The sequence below is a fragment of the Merops nubicus genome, unplaced genomic scaffold (assembly GCF_000691845.1).
Source record: "Merops nubicus isolate BGI_N331 unplaced genomic scaffold, ASM69184v1 scaffold16846, whole genome shotgun sequence".
NCBI classification, from domain to species: Eukaryota; Metazoa; Chordata; class Aves; order Coraciiformes; family Meropidae; genus Merops; species Merops nubicus.
The window spans coordinates 40,584-48,619 of record NW_008614503.1 but is presented as its reverse complement, the minus strand read 5'-3'; positions in this window follow the sequence as shown (position 1 = coordinate 48,619).

The window sequence follows — 8,036 nt, the reverse complement described above, 5'->3', positions numbered from 1 at the left end:
TATGATCCACCTGCACAACCTCCGAATGGACCTTCTTATGGGCACAGTGCCCCCGTCTCTTTCCACGCTTACACTGGGCAACCTGCACTGTAGCCTTCTCAGGCACAGTTTGACCAGCATCCAGTTTATCAGTAAGAACCTTAATCTGAGCTCTCATACAGGAACATTCAGCCAGTCAACCTTAATTTGGGGGCTCGGGGTTCAAACCCCAGCATTTCAAATGTGCATCAGTAGTTTGTAACTTTAGCAAGTCACTCTATGTTGCATCTGATGGGGAAGTCAGATTTTGTTAATTTATTGTTCAAGTACTGCAAGTGAGATTTTGCACCTCCTTTTTTCTTAATATTAAAAGGTATCAGTTACTTACATTTTACACAATCAATATATACCAATTGAGCAGTGTTAGAAAAATCACTTAGCTGGCCTTAGGTATGTCTACCATTTATATGAGCAGCTCTGTGCTAAAAAGGTGAGTCTTGGTGATGGTTTGTGTTTCAGTAAAAATCAGTCATGTTTATATGTAAAATAAAAGGAGTAAAGATACTTTACAAATGCCGAAAGATGTTTTTAATTTGATAACTAACTACACCTAGAAAAAACAGGATTTCTTGAGTTTGGATTTTTATTTTGTTTTAGTCTTGTCATGTTTCCTTGAGTCTTCATGTGCTTTGATTCTGGAAAGAATGTTTTAATTGGGCAGTTGGTTAAATTTTTATATGCACAGGATTTGTTTTCATTTTGTTTTTTTATCTGTTGACATCAGTTCTGTGTGTCATGTTGGATACACTTCAGGGCAGGAGCACTTTGTATGTACTTAAGGGTTGGTTTTTTTAACTTCTAGAATTTTTACAGTATTTGTTGAAAAAGCATATTTTGAATTCTAGGAAGTGATAAAAAATGAACTGATCCTACTGAAGTACTTGACCCTGTCTTGTCAAAGCAGAATATGTGGAAATTGTCCATGTTTATGTCTCTGGAATACAGGTGTCTTACACAGCTACTAAGTGATGCTCACTTAAAGTACACGCAGATGTGTTGTACAGTGTACAGTAATGAAACTGTTAAACGTATACATTGAAAGGTGTCTTGTTCATTCTTTAAACACATTTCTCTCCCAAAATAAAAGAAAGAGGTTTCCTATGTTGAATATTTGAATCTGTACTTTGAAGGGCATCTGGAAAGGAAGAGTTCTGTGAGACTGTTATAGTAAATAGAGTGAAAAGAGCCAATGCAGAAGAAAAGCTGTCCAGATTCCTTGCCTCTGTTACATGCCTAAGTATCCCCTTGATGGAGGTTATATTCCTAAGCCATTTCCTGATGCTTTGTACCATTTTCTTTTCTCTTTTGTGAGACACTCAGATCCTGTGAACTGTTTTCTTTCTGGTCCATTTTCGTATAAGTAAATCTGGAGTTCAGTATAAGCTTGCTTTTACGGACTGGAAGTGTGGGGGTTGTGGGTGAGCTGTAGTCAACATATGTTAGTCTTTAACTGAGCTTTTTAAAAAAAAGCCCAACATGGCCCTCTAAGTCTTATTTTTCCTTTCTAATTGACCTAACAAAGAGATAATTTTTTAATCCGTTGTAGCTACAGCTCTTTCAACACTTCATCAAGAAGGCAGTTTGCATATAAATCTATTTAGCATAGCTGATGCATCTCAGTATTTACACAACACTTGGAACAATATGTGCTGGGTCAGATAAACAAGAACCTTTCAGCTATCTGCTCCATTAGCCTTAAAGGTCAGTTTAACCTGCCAGCTAAATGAGGCACACTGCTGCTGTGGATCATTCCAGTGGGGCAAAACCACCAGAAGATAGCTTTGATCTCAGCAATTAACCCTGTGGTGTAAAGGCAGAAAATACACAACTGAGGTGTCTCAAAGTGCTATTCATTACTACCCAGGAGTAAGTAGTCTCTTCAACAACATATCCGTTTAAACAAGTTAAGAAAGCAACAAACAAACAATTTTTTTATGGCTATTACCATATTCATAGCCAAAACCTAAATAAATGTAGTTTGGTTTTGCCTTTTTTTTTTTTTTTGTGGTTTGTTTGGGGTTTTTTTGTTTAGTTTTTTTTTTTTTTTTTTGGTCAGCTATGTGTGTTTATACATCTGTACATTTTTAAATCTCTTATCAAATGATGATGGAGTACCTTCATTACCACTGGCAGACAGAATCCCTACGCTATTTTTTACTTACTTTTCTGAACCTACTGAGATAATTTCAGTTTGATTCAGCAGGCCATTAGTCACACTGCAGATTGAGGTTAATGGATGCTGAAGCATATTACTATCCAGTCCATGTACCTCTCACATTTCATGGCCTCTCCTCCGTATCAGAAAAAGGGATGTTCATCTTCTAATAGCAGCCCAAGCATATTACAGTATTAGTCAGGACTAAGAGTATTCGTTCCCTTTTCTCTTTGAGGGAAGAATAGAGCACAGAATACAGCGCAGGAGCACACCCAATGCCATTTCAGCTCCTTTAGATTGCACTGTTGAGCTGGGCCACCCCACTGCTGTGTTTCATCAGCTGCACAGCAAGTTGTCTTTGGAATTGGTGTTCAGGATGTCAGTACAACATCCTGACAGTTCCTGCAATTGTGTGTGCTGAGGGATGTGCTGGCTTCCACACTCCAGCTCACGTGTGGGAGATTCTTTCTGCCTCGTGGAGGTACCCGCCTCTAGTGCATGATCTGTTTATCTAATAAGGAATAACACCCAAATTTAAGTTGTAGAATTGCAATTGAAAGACCCGGGAAGCCCTCATCGAATCCTGTCTTTTGCACTTTGATGGTGCTGAAAGCTCCCACAGATGTATCTCGTAAGAAGCATCCTTAGAGGAGTTGCTGCTTTCCTCTGCCATTTCAACCTCAGCATAGTGTACCTGAAACTTTCAGAGTAACGCCTTTATTGTAGAGGCTTCTCTTCCTCACCTGCAGGGGTAGGTGGAATCTCCAGCACCAGCTCATCTGATAAGGTGATCTTCACCAACAGGTGGTAGAACTATCACACAGTGCAGTTGATATCCTGTGTCAATTATCAGTATTTTGCCATTAACATTATCACAGTCATTAGCAAGGTTATTTTGCAGCCAGCTATTATCATAGGTCCTATTGTTCTGCTAATTAGGGTGCTGTCTTCAAGACTAGATGCCTCAGGTTCATTGTGAATGTGGCTGGTCAGTAAGGGTTCAGAGAAAACCCTTTGGTCTCTAAATGCTCTCACCATCTTTTGATTTTACCATTAAAGGTAATGAGGAATTTGAAAATACAAATACATACCCATTGCACTTTTTTTAATATGCCCTTAAAAGTACTGTTTGAATATTCTGTAGTTGCTAACATACTGAGATTGCCTCATCTGTGTGGCAGAGTTTGGAAAAAGGTATCAAATCCTTTGAAGTCCTTAGGAAAGTCTGGCTTGCCTTAGGTTATGTTTATGTGAAGGATGAAGTTTTATTTGGTGTGCAGTAGCACAAGGAAATAACCAAGCCTTGAGCTTAAGCTCTGTGTTTAATTGCTGATTAACGATAGAAATCTAAATGAGTTAGAATTGGTGATGCTGGCTTATTACAGGAGAACACTTAGAAGATGTAGCTAAATGCAGGTATTCTTTTCTCATGGTATCTTGCATTTTTTTATATTGCCTGCATCCAAGCTTGAAATTTCCTTGTTAATGAAGAATATGTTCTTAGCATTATTTGTTGACTCACGTTACGAAATGCAAATGGTTTGAGAGATTCTAATTTTTGATTTTAAGAGAGTTGGCTCATGTGGGCAGTAAAAACCAAGAAATGCAAAGAAATTCAGTAAAATTAATTCCCAAGGGTCCAGCATTTCTGTGAGATTTTAGGCAAAACTCTTGACAGTAAAATGTTTAACTAAAGTACAAATGAAAAACCTCTCCTATTCGTGTCAAATGTGTCTGAGAGCTAGTATTTCTTAAAAACCTTTTCAAATGTGAAAAATAATTCTAGCATTAGGCAAGCATTGACACTGATCCTCTCCTGTGAGGTGAGTTTAGCTTTGGCTTATCCAAGAGGAAGGTACCAAAACGATGGAGCTGTGCAGTGCTACTAGGGTAGGTGTTGCTATTCCATAGCATTGTCCCTGCTCTGCCCCATTTCCACTACTCAATTTACCCCTTTCTGAGCATGAAGTTCCCTTTAAGACTTCCAGGTTCAAATTTATTTTAGAAATACCTCAAGCCCACGTTTCTTTGGGAGATTATATTGTATGTCACGACATTTCCCTAATGTGGATTTCCAGCATGTAGGAAATACTTCATCATTAAGGGTTTAAAATTTGTAAATTTAGTGTGCTGAGACTACTAGAAGAATACATTTTGAGAGGCAGTGGGGTGGAAGGGGAGGTAGGAAGCAGAGGTAGAAGCAACATCTGGAATATGAACTTTTCCCAAGTTTTTGCTTTCCATGAAGATTGTGAAGCAAGCTGGGTTTTGTAAGTCATGTTCTGAGCTGGATTACTGTGATGGAGTAGGCTTTGCCCTTCTGTGGTGTTACACTTGTTGAAACACTGTGTGGGGAAGTCATAGAGCAAGTGGAGAATGGTGTTAACCCTTCTTGCCCTATGGGTTTATGTGGCACTAAGAGTATGTCACATAAAAAAAGAGTATGCCACTCTTTTTACTAAGAGTAAAAAGCAGACAAGTGGGTAATTGAGTATAAGAGAAGGAGCATTTCCTCCAGTCTAAGACAGAGCTTTAATCCAAAAGGCTGCCTCATACATGTTTTTTTTCCAGCCTTTTGAGATTTTCATGTGCCTACGATATTTCTGCCCTGGTGACAATTAATTGCTTTGCCCTCATTGATGCAAGAGTGCTGGTAATCTCCTGGGTAGCCATATGGTTCACATTTATTTTAATGTGTCTTTGACATCAGGAGAATAGCTGAGACAGCAGAAGAAAGTGCTTATGTCTTGGAGTTCAACCAGAACTGAGATAATTTGTGTTTCGTAATCAGAGAACTACTGGTTTTCCCAGTAAAAAAAAATGTTTGAAAAACATGATGTTCTTAAATTGTCATTCCTATGAGGATTCTGTAAAATTAGAAAGCAAGCTTTGCATTTCATAGGCTAATACAGCCACAGTGAGATTCTGTTTTAGCCACTAAGTGCACAGAGGGAAACACTCTGTCTTTCACAGGTTCATACGTTGCTTACCTGTTTCATCAGTTATAATTTATTAATATACAAACGAGACTTGAATGTTTCTCATAAGGATACACTGGACTGCTAGTGTAAATATTGATTTTCCCGTTTGGAAAATGACTTTTCATGGGATTTGGGAGTTGGATGTGGCCATGATGTCATCCGTTACCAAGACGTAAGAAATATATTATGAACAAATATGATAAAAACATGATTTTCTGACATGTGGAAAGAGGGAGAGGGCTGTGTCTTTTGTTTTTCACAAATTGCTAAGTAATGGTAATTCTCAGGGGACAGAGCACAAAATAAAGTGTGAGGTGGAGAAGGAAGGGGCTGAACTTTATACCAGCTGTGGGAGGAGGTAGTGGCTGGGGATGTTGGGTGCAGGTGGCACTTATCAGTGTTTTCCTCTTAAGCTTCTCTGGATGGGGGACTTCCTAACTTGGTTCTTTCTCATGGGTGGGAAGGGCTAGCAGATAAACAGCTTACCCCCACATGCAAAGGTCAGTGGGAATCTCCTCTGCTTCTATTGGAAAATAGGTTTCCACAACATGCTATGAGGATAACTTGGTGTGTGGTATGGAGAGGAAAAAAGGGCACACAATTTCAGAAATTGGAGTGCTGATGATATATATAGCTTTGAATAAGCTGTGGAAAATGATCTAGTAATAAAATTCTCCAGCCTCTCAATAATACATAAAATGAAAAATAAATTTTATTTGCAATACAGAAGATAAGTACAAAAAAACCCTTACAATTAAGAATAAGGGGATGGCAACCATTATTTGAAACTGACTTAGCAGCAGGACTTGGTGGTTATATTTCTTCCATATAACTACAACACTAAGCAGACAGTCTCTAACCATAGTATTCTAGTTACATTAAAATATTTTACAAAATATTGACTTGTTACAAATCTGTGTTGCTACATCTTTCTTCACTCTTGTCTATTCACACATTTCTCTAGAGATACATTTAAACTTTTCTGCTGTATAAATTACTTCATTCTCTACTGTTGATCATAGGCCCTTCTTTATTCTTTAGCCTCACGTGATTTAAATGGCTCTCATTTTTCTCATCTTCTTTGTTGGAGGACTCTTTTTTTCCAAACCCAGAAAGTACTTCCTCACTTGCTGTGTTTTGTGACAGAATTCCAGCACGGATCAATTCTTTGTACAACATACTTTAGCCAGGATGAATCTGACAGGGAAGTTTTATTGTCAAACTGCTATTTGTAATATTTGCCCTTGTCCCATTAATCATCATTGTGTTGGAGATTTATGCAGCACAGAAGCCTAAGTGAGAACAAACAGCAGCTATGGAAGCTATTTTATTTTTAGACTGTCTTCAAAAAATGAATTAGTAGGGCCTACTGTTTCATGCAGACACATGGGATATGCTGTGTCTGGAAAAATCCTTTTAATGCACCTGAATCAAGTTATAGGTACTTAGAAGCTTAAAAAAAAAAATCTGAGGAGCACTTAGTCTTTCTGGTAAACCATCTTATATGCCATTACTGTTATTCACTGGGTGATAAATATTGTACTTTTGATAGATAAAACTTTACCATTTTAAACTGAAGCCATTTTAATAAAAATGGTGGTACTAAAAGTTATGGCTTAGTACAGGAGATGATTCTCAACTATGTGTATAATTTACCATCTGTGGGAATAACCGTCATGATATTTGTGTGTTTATTCTGTTTTTAATCTTTTGGCAGTGGATTTTCCCATGTCTAGTAAACCATAAATTTTGTAAAACAGTCTTAGAATTAAACCTTAATCTGTGTAGTTTGGAGGAGGGGTGGTGTAGGGCAGTGGTAATGTGTAGAAAAAGGTCTTGAAAAAACAAAGCTTGTGTCATGTCAGTGTGCAGCCTTATGAATGAATCACTGAAATCTGTTTCTTCAATGACTGCTGAACAGTTCTCTGTTCTGTACTACAGTCGGTGACTGAAAAAGGACCTTGCTGAAATATTGAAAACTGAAGTACTATAATAGAAAAACTTGATATGTAGCATTTAGGCATTGTGCCATTCTGCAGGTCTCTGGCTTGCTATACAGGTATTCTTAAATTTTTGAAACCTTAGCAACTCCTTGTATGCTCAATAGCCAGAGGAGTGCTTAAGCCACAAATTGTGCATGAGGAGAAATAGCAGAAATACCATCTGTAGTAATGAAATAAGTTAGAACTTCTGTGGATAAAGAGACTTGTTGTAAGGGAGGGGTTAATAACTAAGAAGAATAAGCACATCCTACTGTGTATGTGTGCAGGCACATCATCAACAAAGATAGCAAAGGGTAAGCACAAAGAGCAGCTGGTGTTTCCAGCATGTGTTAACCATAACCATGCTTGGGTTAAACTATTGTTTGCTCTTAAACATTTTCCCTTAATTCTTTTGGCCTCACCTTTAGGAATTTTGCTTACCATTTGTGCCCTAAATGGCCTGTGCTGTGGCTCTTAGCTTGGGTCAAGTGCTGCATGGATGGGGCTGTGCTGCAGCCAGACACAGCCCTGAGTCTGCAGCAGCTGCTTTTCCATGGTCAGGAGCTGATAAAGCCTACGGGACCTGACTTGACTCCATAAGGAGGCAGGCCAGTCACAAGCAGACTGCAAACTTGGGTTCTGCTAAGCCCAGAAACTGAGCCACTCAAATGCCAAATATCAAAATTTCAGCAACTGATATTATTTCAGATGTGTAATTTTGACAGTCCTGTTTGAAGATACCTATGTCTGAAATCCTTGTTCAGATACAGTGACCTTTTCTGAGAGATAGTTCTGTAGGAGTAATTACGTTCTTAATTGTATCATCCTTCCCTCTGATAATTGATGTATTTTTTGTGTTACAGTAATTGTGTATCTGCT